We start from the raw sequence: 14,068 nt of genomic DNA on the forward strand, positions 1-14,068 counted from the left end.
CATATGATTGTAGGGGATTTTTCAGTTGCAATCTTTCATATATATCAGTTATTGATAAGCTTTTTTATGCTACTCTGAGAAATGATGTCCTTTTAGCGACCAATGAAAATAAGGTGCCCTATATCCAAATAGAACTAATAAGCATGTCTCCTTGTGACAATCACTAGGAACTTATCCTTTTTGACCTCAAGATGAGGCCGAGGATGAAAATTTACTTGCTTAGGGGATTTTTCAGTTGAAATGTCAGTTATTGATAAGCTTTTTTTCATGCTACTCTGAGAAATGATGTCCTTTTAGCGACCAATGAAAATAAGGTGCCCTATATCCAAATAGAACTAATAAGCATGTCTCATCTTTGTGACAATCACTAGGAGTTTATCTTCATTGACCTCAAGATGAAAATTTACTTGCTTCATCCTCCCAGATGATTATCATAGGTAACATTTGAAACGTATTCAAATTTCATAACAAACACATGATCTAAAAGTTAGATACACAGGTTCTTTTACTCATAGCCGAAAGAAAAATAAAGGTTCATACAAATAACAAGATGGAGATAACAGTTCTTTACTTAATTTCCATGGACACAAGCCTTCCTTCAGTCCTAACCAGAAGAAATATAAAAGTTCATAACAATAGCAAAAGGGGAGGAACAGCAGTAGTAATAAATAACAAGAAGAATTAACAATGAAAACATACAATCCAACACCAAGAAAAATTAATAATTATTGAAAAACTAAAATAATCTAATTTTTTTAAAACAACTTTAAAAATCTCTGGATTAAACAAATTATCTTTAAGAATTTCTTGTCAATCCTACATTCATGAATTCATTCATTACACGAGAGCATGCAACTAATGGCTATCGGCCTTGTTTTTTAAACTTTCAAAATACCTTGATTAAACAACTTTTCAGAAGGGTCTTACCAGCTGAAATAAATTATGAAAGAAATTAGAGATATAATACTCAGATTTTATTTAAATGCTGCATATATAATTCAACTATCCAAAAGCACATGTTCTTGTAATATAATGTGCATGGTGCTCATGTGAGAAAATCAGCAGCAGATGTAGGATAGCTGACCAGTGAAAATATAAGCAGCCGCCATCTTAGCACATATGCAAATAAAGCAAGTGTGCACATGCTGATGTCACGGGAAGGAGAAGAGAACAAGGCAGAAAAAAGACAGCACACGATGAGAAAACAGCAATCAGATATCTATGGCAACACATCAAAGGCTGTAAATGACAAAGTTCTCTCTGATTCTCTCTCCTCTGATCTTGCGCACGTGGTACAGTGGAGGAAGAGGTGGCTGGTTACTTTTAATGCATCTAAAACCAAGCTTTTATCTTTACATCATCAATGCTCTGATCCCCATCTGGCATCAATTGTGATGGATGGCTCTCGTCTTGGGAAGGCTCCATGTTTTGACAAGCTTCTGTGTTTGACCTTTACTCCTGATCTGAAATGGAACACGTACATCAAGTCTGTTGCCAAGGTCGCTGGAAAGATGGTGGGATCCTTCTACCGCTCTAGAAGATATCTCACTACTGATGCAATTCTCTATCTATATAAAAGCCAAGTACGTCCAAGGATGGAATACTGCTGCCATATCTGGGCAGGAGCTGCTAAAAACAGCCTATCCTGCCTTGACAGAGTACAAAATAAACTTTGTGGCTTAGTGGGGGATACCCTTTTCTCTTCCCTGCAACCTCTCTCCCACAGAAGAGACATTGCGAGCCTATCCTTGTTTTATCGTTATTTCCATGGCAGGTGCTCGTCTGAACTCCAATCCCTGGTCCCCCCCTCGCCAGTCTTTTACAAAAAATACCTGTTTAGCTGAATCCACTGTCAAAAACTTCCCCCACTCTTTATCTATGCCTAAATCAAAACGTAGATTCCATGAACAAAGCTTCTTTCTTAGAACTGCATGCCTGTGGATCTCTGTTCCCTCTGCCTGCTTCCCTCCTGACTACAACTTCCCTGAGTGGCTTCTGGGCCTTGATAAGTGGTGACCGCCTTGTAAAAAAAAACATGCTGGAAAGAAAAGAGAAAAAGACAGAAAAAAGGATGATGAGAAAAGACAGCAATCAGATTTGTAACAGGAAGGAAAAGAGAAAAAGATGTGTTTATAGTCAAGAGTGTTGTTGGAAATCACTGGAGTAAATGCTTGTGTATTCACCTAAAATAATCATATTTTATGTCTTTCCTTCTAAATTTGTTCCTGCGATGGTATCAGATTATGTGCAGGTGCGAGTTTTTTTAAATGCATGGTTCGAGTGCAAGAGTTTCATTACATACTCACATCTCTATAACTGATCAGTAAGATTCGAAACCAAAATCCCAGTGACTTGGAATATTTGCATGCCTGTGGATCTCTGTTCCCTCTGCCTGCTTCCCTCCTGACTACAACTTGGATGTTTTCAAGTCCAACGTAAACAAATTCCTGATGAACCGATCCACACTAACTTACTGTACTTACAATAACCCTTATCTCTGAGTGGCTTCTCGGCCTTGATAAGTGGTGACCGCCTTGTAAAAAAAAACATGCTGATGTCAGGAAAAGAGAAAAAGGCAGAAAAAAGCACATGATGAGAAAAGACAGCAATCAGACGTGTTTTGATTATGCAGTAAGGCAAAATGTGCTGCAGTGAGACAGAAAGTGGTAACGCAGGTGATGAAAATGACAAATACAAAAAGGGCATTTCTGACAGACATGTAAAACATGCAAGTGATATATTTTTAAACACACTGAAGAGCATTGTTGGAAATCACTCGATTAAATGCTTGTGTATCCACCTAAAATAATCATATTTTATGTCTTTCCTTCTAAATTTGTTCTGCGATGATATCAGATTATGTGCAGATGCGAGTTTTTTTTTAATGCATGGTTCGAGTACAAGAGTTACTTGAAAATGCCAGTTACTTTGAATATTTGGTGTGTAAGCTGTGTAGATTACTGCTAGAAGTTAACTCTCTTTCTAGCTTATCAAATAAAAGACCATTTCTTATGAAAGCCCCATTAATAATAATTCCAATCATTTCATCTATCACAGTTAATGTCCTACAAAATACAAAATAGTTTAATTTTATGTCGTCTTCACTTTTCAAAACAGAATTAAAGTTAAAGTGTACGATCACAGTCCAGTAAGTAAATATTCATCAAATGTTATTTTTACAACGTTTGCATAATAAATAACACTCAAGATGAGAACAGTAGTCTTAATAATCTGAATAATACAAAGAATCATTCCTCATCTAAAAATTCAGAAACGTAATATTGTAATTTGTTTAAGAATCATGATGATTTTTTTAAGGTTTGTTGCTTCGTTTAATGTCTATGATCTCCCAACCTCCGCAATCCTTTACAATGACGACTTTTATGAATTTTTTTGAGAGTGCTGAAAACGAATATGTACTTAAAAAAAATGGTGCAGAGAAATAGTTTTCGTGATATTAAGAATTTACTTTTTCAAAGAGTGAAGGATCACATTTAAATATGAATTAAACGTAAATGAGCACCCACTTTATGGCCACCTAAGGTAGGGGTCAATTTTTGCCTTTGTTTTTGGGCGAAAATATTTTTCGTTTTCTTTTCTGATTTCCTCTTTCAATAAAGACACAAGGATATTTAAAAAAGCAAAAAAAATATAATCTGTATAAAAACACATGTAATTCCTTATGTTATCAGTAGTGACTATTTTTGTATGTGCAAATGTGCACATATGCAACAAACAAGTAGTTTTCCAAATATTAATCAATGTAATTCCTTATGTTATCGGTGGTGGCCAATTCTGTATGTGCAAGTGCATACTTAATTGGCCAGCACTGATAATAAACAATTACATTTTTTTATATCCAGACACTTGTTTGCAGCAAATTAAAATGCGATATTCGTTTTCAGCATACCCGAAAACCTAAAGAAGTTTTAATATTAAAGATGATTGTCAAGGTGAAAAATAAATAAAAATTAACCAAAACGGCTTTCAGGCAGGCCAACAAAACAAATTAAAAAAAATTATCACCATGTGACCAGAAAGTAGGTTCTTATTTTACATTAAATTTATATAGAAAATGTGAGAAAAAAATTTCCTCTTTCAATAAAGACACAAGGATTTTTAAGAACAAAAATAAAGTATAATCTGTATGTAATTCCTTATGTTATCAGTAGTGACCATTTTTTATGTGCAGGCCAACAAAACAAATAAAAATTGTGGCCAGAAAGTAGGTGCTTATTTTGCATTAAATTTATATAGAAAATGACGTTTGACTCTTGCTTATATCTACTGCTGCTGCTGCTTCTGATGGAAGTGTTTGCATATGAATGACTGTTACTAAGTATTTAAAGGATTGGAACAGGGTCTGCTTTGATGAAGGAAACTTTCAGTGGACGTTATTTATTGCTGATAATAAGAGTACAGAGGTTGGTCTTCTAGCTTCGTGTTTCTTGACTGATCAGAGCTGGGGATACTTTCTATTGATTCCCACATTTTGAAAAAAGTAATTTCCTCATAGCATGAAAAATAATTTTCTGCGTCACTTTGGAAGTATATATTCGTTTTTAGCACACCTGAAAAACTATAAAATAATCTGCTGAAAAAAATGAAAAAACAAAAGATAAAACTTTTTACTTTAAACTTGTGGAACAATTAAAAATACATAAAATTTATAAAAAAAATTTTTCTTTTGGTAAACGACGAAAAATTTTTTTTTTATGCTTAAGTCAATATTAAAAACAAAAACAATCGACATCAAAACGTTTTCAACGATAAATCTACATTTTCATTAGGATTATTCGTTTTGTAAAAGTAGTTATCTCCCTTACATTTTTAACATATTCTGCAAATGTGCAAAAATCGATACTAATTTCATGTAGTAATACTTGCGTTTTTGTTTTATTATCTGCTTTCGATTAACTTTATCTGCTTTTATAAAGGAAACGATTTTTCAAATGTGATTGACTTTACAAGCTCAACTTAAGATTCAAGATGAGGAACGGAAGAGCAAGTTCGCAGAAAATAAAATTAAAGAAAAAAAAATTTCAAAATAGAGCCGATCTATTTGGTGAATATCACAGATAAAATTAGTATTATTTTATTTAACATTTTAATATTTACATGAGAGAGAACAGGTTACAAGTTTCATTTTTATTATTTCTCTAATTCTTTGCATGGTATGTGCAATTTAAAGCCGGAAACTGATAACAGGTGAACATAGTTTAGAAAGCCGACTTGTCATATTTTTTATGTATTTCCGATTATTTCTTCAGTGTGTTTGGAAAGTTAATCTCTATATTAGAAAAAATACACACGAAAAAAGTTTATAATGAAAACTGTTTTCATGATGGCTTCAAAGATAATTAGTAAAGTCTTAAGATATTGAATTAAAAAAAAAGATGGTTTTATTAGCCTCTTCCCTCGAAGCGAGATTTTAGTAACAGATCTAGCTTTGCAAAATAAAAACAAGAGACAACACGTCACAGATAAGTCTTACGTAAGCCCCAAAATGTAAAAAAGTTGATGTTAATTTATACCTAGTGGGGAGGGGAGTGCCTGGCTTTGCCCAGTTGTTAAATATGCTTAAATATGATATTTTAAATTTGTCCAGATTTCGTATATATGATTATAGAGTCGTGATGTCAAAATTAATAAAAAACGTATTTGGGTGTCATCAGCTAGAATCGAAACCAAAAGCAAAACTGTAACATTCAAAGCTGGTAACGTTACCACTGTACAAACATAACACGCATATGAACTGATTAAAAATAAAGATGAATTTACAAAATGTATAATATTTTTTTTAATTTTGACCCTATAGAACTCATGAAAGTTGTGCCAAGTTGTAAAAACTGACCGTGGAATAACTAACTTCTACATGTGTGACTCTGTGTTTACCCATTTATAATCAGGATCTATAAATTTTTAAGACCGAAAATTACATGTGAAAAACTACATTTAACGAGATTACGGATTAATAGAATAACAACACTTGACAAACAACTCGAAATCACTATATTAAGATGAAATAACATTTATTTACGTGTTAGGAATATTAATTCAAATCGTTCCAACGTAAATGTTTTCTTGTAACGAGTGTTCATTATGCAGGCTTAGCTAAATGAGGATCTCGTGAGAATAACATGAAGTTTAAGATTACTGATTTTTATGAACAGAGTGTCACAGTCACACTAGCAGTATCAGAATTTTTGTAGGAATTTTTGACACCCCTAACACGAAACTGCGAATACAGTATAAAAATCTCGTAATTTCTCTGTTAAAAGTGGGTTATTTATTTTCTTTATGGATTATACTTCCAAAATAAACTATTACAGTTGTTTTAAAAGTAATAGAAATATTTTTTTTTAAACAGTAATGAATGTTCCGAACTCAATATTTTTCAATTTTTAAACTTTAAAAATCTATCAAAATTTTTCTATTGATTCTATTTTTACGATATTTTCAGGGTCAATGTGAAATTTTATGTTCTTTCCAATAAACCGAATATAACATTTTAGACAAACGTTTTTTTTTAAATTCACGCCCCCCCCCAAGTGTCACCCATTTTGAAATGTCTATTAAAAAGTAAATAATTAATTTATGTCGCACAAATTGAAGAGAAAGGGTCAATAAATAATATATTCAAATTTAAAACAAAAAAAAAATCGCTTTTTTAGAAATTTACCTGTAAAGTCCGAAGTTTAAAACCTTTTTTTAAAAAAAAAAAACACATTGTTTTTTTTTTGTTTTTTTTTTTAAATAAAACCTTGATCCTTGCTTCTTTAATTGAAAAAATAATTAGGGCTTGAATTACATTTTTCGAGGAGTTATAAGCTTGAAAAGACAGGGGGTCGAATAATTTACGCCTCTCATTTTGAAATGTCTATTAAAAAGTAAATAATTAATTATATCGGGGAGTTTTATATATCACAAATTGAAGAGAAAAGGTCAATAAATAATATATTCAAATTTAAAACAAAAAAAAATCGCTTTTTTAGAAATTTACCTGTAAAGTCCGAAGTTTAAAACCTTTTTTAAAAAAAAAAACACATTTTTTTTTTTTTTTTTTTTTAATAAAACCTAGGTCCTTGCTCCTTTAATTGAAAAAAAAAATTAGGGCTTGAATTACATTTTTCGAGGAGTTATAAGCTTGGAAAGATGGGGTGGAATTATTCACTATTTTCACGAAATTTCTGACACTGCTACAGTCACACTGTCACACGTGGCTTGAAATGAATGTGAATATTTTCTGAGAGAAAAACGGTCATTAAACCATGTAAGCAAAATTTTTGTGATAATTTTTATCATTAAAACCATATTAAATATTTTTTTATATTATTTTCTTGTGAAAATATTGAATGAATACTGCTTATCTGTTCCTGAAATATAAATAAAATATGCTTAATTGTTAACATTTATGATGTTTTATTTTTATATAAAAAAGCAAATAGAAATTCATGCGTTATTTTTAATTTAAAAATACAATAATTTGTGATTTTAGTCATCATATCGGTGTCAATGGACACATGTATCCATAAAAAGTAAAACTGAGTTTTTAAAGAAAAGGAAATAATAAAATCCATTCAATAATTGATATTTTAAAGTTTATTATCAATTTTCATATTAAGTTAAATGAAATGAAAAAAAAATAAAATAAAAATAATCCACGATAAAATGTTTAGTTTCAAATAAAAATAACGACCAATTAAACACCATTTTATTTACTGGATATTTTTCCGGAAGTTATTATCTCCCCTAATAAGTTCGATTTTTTAATACTTTTAATACTTTTAATTAATGCACGCATATTGAGTAAATATTGGTAAAATAAACTGAAAGAAACAAAATAAAATTTAAAAAAAACAAACAAGAAGTTATAAAGGCCGAAAGCATAAGGAAATGAACAACACAATGGGTAAAGACAATAAACAAAGTTCGCAATTAAGATGAAATAATATTAAAAAAAATATGCTTAATTGTTAACATTTATGATGTTTTATTTTTATATAAAAAAGCAAATAGAAATTCATGCGTTATTTGTTTTAATTTAAAAAGACAATAATTTGCGATTTTAGTCATCATATCGGTGTCAATGGACACATGTATCCATAACAATAAAACTGAGTTTTTAAAGAAAAGGAAATAATAAAATCCATTTAATAATTAGTATTTTAAAGTTTATTATCCATTTTCATATTAAGTTAAATAAAATGACAAAAAAAAAAAAAAATAAAATAAAATAAAAATAATCCACGATAAAATATTTAGTTTCAAATACAAATAACGACCAATTAAACGACGTTTTATTTACAGGATATTTTTCCGGAAGTTATTATATAATAAGTTCGATTTTTAATCCTTTTAATTAACACACGCATATTGAGTAAATATTGGTAAAATAAACTGCTTTCAGATAAACCAAATAAAATTAAAAAAAAAAACAAGAAATTATAAAGGCTGAAAGCATAAGGAAATGAACAACACAATGGGTAAAGAAAATAAACAAAGTTCGCAATTAAGATGAAATAATAGTAAAAAAATAACGATAAAAGTATTTAAAGTGTCTTTAAGAAGGAAATATATAATGCTTCTTACCGGAACTTGCTTAAAATGACGAAGGACAACAGAAGATTAAAGACAGCGACATATGGGACTAGAACAATTAGGGAATAAGACACCGATCAACCTGCCGGTGTCGAGTCAGAGGAAACTCTAATGAAAAATGTCCGGCCAAGGGAGATAACTGTTAAACGGACATAATGCATGGAAAATAGACAACTATTTTAGAAAGAAAACAACTTTTATAATTATTTATTGTAATTTGTTTATATTTTTAAAAACTATGTTTGTGGAACTTAACACTACTGTTTTGTTAAATAAACTACTTTTAATTTATTCGATTTCGAAATTTATTTTCACTTAAAAATATCCGTGTATTTATGTTTATATATTAGGTACGAGCAAAATGGGCGGATAAAGATAAAGGGACCAAGTTTTGAAAGCCGATTTATCATCATTTTTTGTAGGTTTCCGACTACTTTTTGATTGTATTTAAAAGTGTAGAGACTAAAGTTAATTTCCAAAAGAAAAAAATATTTGTACACGTGAAAAAAAGAAAAGTTATGAAATTTTTTTCACGGCGATCGTCAGCTAAATTTTGAAGTTAAATATATTCATTGTAAAAATCCTTTAACAGATAATTATTAGTTTTCTGTGTCTATTTCAAATATAAATAGTAAATTAAATCCTAAGATATTGAATTAAATATAAAAAACAAAGAAATAGTTTGTGCAAAAAATAACAATTAGCCCTCAAAAAGCAAGTAATTTTATCGTCCGCCCAAAAGCGCAACAAATAAAGGTTTATAAACACGATTATACGAAGGCCTAAAATTACAGGCAATCGAAACGCTGTTTCAAAATGAAGTCATGATAGTAAAAGGAGGTAGGGGTGTCAGGTTTCTTTTTTTCCCCCAGACGTGCATCCGTATATTCCTATTCTGAACGTTTGTATCAATTTTTATCATTTTTTAATTCAATTATTTTTATGTTCCTGTTTTTAAATTATTTTTTTTTAATTATTGTTCGAGATGACATAATAATTATGTTACGCTGAAAGTTTCAGTTTCACAGTCTTGCGAAAAGGGAAATTATTAAAATATTGCATATAAAAAGTTTTGCTATCATACATTCATGTGCTCTGTCTCTGTTTTCGCGTCATTCTGTCTTTGTTGGAACACTTGGATTCAAAGTGTTCCTTCTCATTGCATGCATGGCACAATTTGCCATAGGCTGGACATCTGTTGCGCTTTGCCACGTGTGCGTAGTCACAGAATAGGCATTCTCTTTCTGAAACGGGTTCCCTCATTTGACTGGTTTCACGTACCCTCATCACCTGGGCTGTATCTGCAGTCAATCAACAGGCAAAAATCACTGCTGACACAAATTCTTTCAATTGACTTTGCTGCTTCTCAAACGTCAAATGATTTCTCTTTCCTCTCCCACCCACAAGTGATCTGTTTTTATGAGGCACACACACATGATCCCGCGAGACTTTGTTCACTACAAAATGTCATGGCCGCCACAATGGACTCTTTCTTTCTTTCTTGACGCGTGTGACTTACAGGACAGACAGACACGAGGACATTTGTATGGTAAGCCATTTTCCTCACACTCCCCCTGATCTCATGATCACAGAGATGGCAAGGGGGTGGTAATCATCTTCACCAGGTGCTTCTTCGAGGAAGGACGACACACGCCTCATCTTGACTTGTGCTTTCATCTACGGTCTGAGGGTCGAGCATCTCTGTCTGTTCTGGGAGGCTACTAATCTCAGAGTCACGGTCAAATGGTGGTGCTGCAATCCAGACTGATGCCTCACTGATTTGCTCATGTTGTCTAGTGATGTTTGCTTTAACATGACGGGGCACGCCGTCGACCCGCACCGCTTGTGGGCTGATTATTTCAGTGACTTGCCCAACTCCATACCTTGTCGTGCACTTGCCTCGCAGATTTTTGATCCACACAACATCCCTTTTCCTCATTCTCTCTCCAGCTACTTCCAGTTCAGGTAGCGGGTTCGTCTCTATACCCTTCACTCTGATGTGATGCCTATGCAATGTATCAGCCGGCGCTGTAGAGGGCGAAACATCATCTTTCGGGCTTACATTGTACAAATAAACTGCCTCAAACACTGTTCAGCCTGATCTAGCTGCGATTGTTTTGACAGTTTGATGATTCCGTTTAATGATCCCATTTCCACTAGGTATATGGCCGCATCGAAACCTCAGATGTATTCCCCAGCTGTCAGTAAACTTCCTAAACTGCTCACTAGTAAATGCGGCACCATTGTCAAGCAATATCTCTGTTTGAGGTCCATATTCAAGAAAAATATTGTTTAGTTGATGGACAATAGTGACTGTATCTTGTCGACGCAGCATATGCCATATGGCAAACCTTGACGGACCGCAATCAATGAGAGCCAGGAAATCCTTGCCATTGTGGTGAGTAATGTCTATCACTAGCCGGCTCCAGTAGCTCCTAACTTCCAACTTCCCCTTTTCCCAGCGAACGGGTGCCGGGTCAATGGACTGGCATTCCACACAGTTTTTGACCACTTCCATGACGTCTGCTCTTTGCACTCCTGGTTCAACCAACTTAGCAAAATATAGGGTCCGCTTGATTCCAGGATGCCCGCTTTGTTGGTGGATTTCCTTAATCTGATTAGATTGATCAGGGATCATAGATACAGCACAGGGAGGGTGTGTAGGTTCAACAGTGCTTTTTATGGCATCAAGCCATCTTTGAGGTACCCTTGTTAAACAGTCTGCCTTATTTATGCTGGATCTGACCAGAGACACCTCAAGTGATAGTGCATATTCGTTCACCAGGCTCATGATCGTGTTGAGCCACCGACGGATGAGCATCTCGCTTGTTGCTTTGGTTCGCACTCCAGCCTATCTGGTAAGAGTGTCTGAAATCCACTTATGGACGTAAGCAGAATCTGTGATTAGTCGCAGGGTGGTTGTCTCCAAAGGATTGCCAAGTTTATTCCCTTAATCACTGCATCGAGTTTTGCCAGGTTTATGTGTTGGGAGTCCTTTTCTGGGTGCAACCAGCAAGCGTCTTCCACTACGGCTCCATCATGAACTAACGACATGCCAATGGCAAGAAAGCTTGCATCAACCCATACACTATGGTCCTGGCTATCAACACACCATCTGCTCCATGCTGGATCTTCTTTGTGCACTCTGGTGAGGACCTCTCTGACCATTGTATTGAGAGGGGCGTCATAAATTTTGTCATCTCATCCGGTGATAACGTCAGAGGCTCCCTGTTTGATGAATACCACTGCAATACGAAGCCAGCCACCCACAGGAAGGTGTCCAACCAACTTTCCACACAATGAAAATACATTCCGTCGCATGAAAACACAGGGCATACCTAGGATTTCATTGCCTCGTTTCCAACAAATGACATTATCTTCTTCCAAAACCTGCAAACCGAGCACTCTTGCACCCTCCCTTGCCTTTCTGGTTCCTTGCTGAGAAGGCCAAATTTGTGAAGATGTGTTTACATTCTTTTCATTTCTTCATCCACATACACATCGTCAATTGCCCACTGAATGCGCTCATCCTTAGTCAATATAGCGTCAACAATTTTTTGCATAATTGATGGTGCCACATTAAGTCCAAATCCCATGCGGGTTAAGCAATACCTTTCTCCTTTGATGAGTACCATTTGATAGGGCCATAGTGACTGATGGATATGCACTTGAAGGAATGCTTTACGAAGATCCAGCACAGATACATTAGATCCTGCTTGCGCCATTTCCTCAACTTCACGGTACATACATCCGCGTGCGCTGTAAAAGGATTTATGTGCTCATTTAGTTCGCGATAGTCGAGTATCGGTCTCACCTTCTGTTTATTATGTTGGATAACTGCCATTAATGGGATCAGATAGTTTGGGGGGCCCAATTCCTTCTCTGGATAGGGAACTAGCCATCCATTTTTTATCCAAGTCTGTAGTCCCTTACTGTATTCTCCACAAACTCCCAGGGGAATTTTATATTCCGGAACCCTACAGTACAACTTCCAGGGTGGGTGCTCGTCCGACCATTTCCAAGAAACTGTCCAGGATCTTGTACACTGGTCGAATTCCGCATGAAAGTTAGACTGTTTCAGTTTCATGGATGCACCCAGAACAAGGCAAGCGTTAGAGAAATGTGCCATACCCTCACCATCAATATGGACACCACCCAATTCTTTAATAACGTCCATTCCTAACAGCAGGTCATAACCAAGGAGGTCCCCGCTCACAACCATGGCTCATACGGTTATTGTAAGCCCATCACCGAATGGCACTAACTCCACAAGAGGCTAGCGTGCTGGAATCCCCCTTTTGTCGTATGTGTCACAGCATGCCTTGCGCACGAGAGTACACTCTCACTGCAGGTAGCGCTCTATTTGTCAATGATCTGGGGAGAATACTGCCGCTATAGTTTACTCCCCTTGTCCGTTTCCTGGACAACTCCTTGCTATGTGACCTAGCTTGCTGCACCGGTAGCAACGCATGCATCTTGGCGTTTCCTGAGCAGATATGTCCTTTACACTGTTTCGGCTTTGGCAGTCCCTAGAAAAGTGGTTTGGCCCGCCACATTTATTACAGTTTATGCCATCTTCTAATGGAATAGATGCTTCTGTGGCTGCTAGCACTGGCTTCACATCTTTTTCTTTTAAAATATTGCAGGCTCTAGCCAACAATTCCTGAAGCCCAATCTCACTAAGCCTTGACAGTCGGCTAATGTCGCCCGGGAGTCCTGTGAGAAAGGCACAACTTAATTTGCGTTCAGTCACTCCACCAAACGGCGCAGCTAATCTCTTTAAATCCGCTAAGTAGACGTCCACCGTCTCATCCAACCCAAGCCACCGTTCAGTAAACTGCCTCCAGGCAATAAAAGGGTCCATAGCAAAGGCTGTGTATAGTGCCTTCTTAACTTCCTCCAGAGTTGGTTAATCCTCGAGCTGTTGATAAATGGAGTATGCCCCCTTGGTCAGCCTCAATGGGATGACAAGCATGAGATCCTTTATTTTGCAAAGTCGGCAGACCAGTTCAGCCTTTTCCCACCACTCAACTACCAAGGGTCCGGTGGAGGAGCTGTCGAACTCCGGTATCACTCTTTAATCAAACTTGTCCATTGCAAAAAAATGGGCCAAAATAACTTGCAGTCAATCAACAGGCAAAAATCACACAAATTCTTCCAACTGACTTTGCTGCTTCTCAAACGTCAAATAATTTCTTCATCCTTTCCCACCCACAAGTGACCTGTTTTTATGAGGCATGCGCACGTGATCCCACGAGACTTCGTTCACTACAAAACGTCACGGCCACCATGATGGACTCTTTCTTTTTTTCTCGATGCAGGCGACTCACAGGACAGACAGATACGAGGACGTTTCTACGGTAAGGCATTTTCTCCACACCAATAAGTAACACTTCAAGTAGTAATTTTAAATTTGAGGGTGGAACCTTTACTTAAACAGAAGACCCCCCCCCCAAAAAACTAATAA

This window comes from Euprymna scolopes, chromosome 46, assembly GCF_053919585.1.
Source record: "Euprymna scolopes isolate OS-2025 chromosome 46, ASM5391958v1, whole genome shotgun sequence".
In the NCBI taxonomy this organism is placed as follows: Eukaryota; Metazoa; Mollusca; class Cephalopoda; order Sepiida; family Sepiolidae; genus Euprymna; species Euprymna scolopes.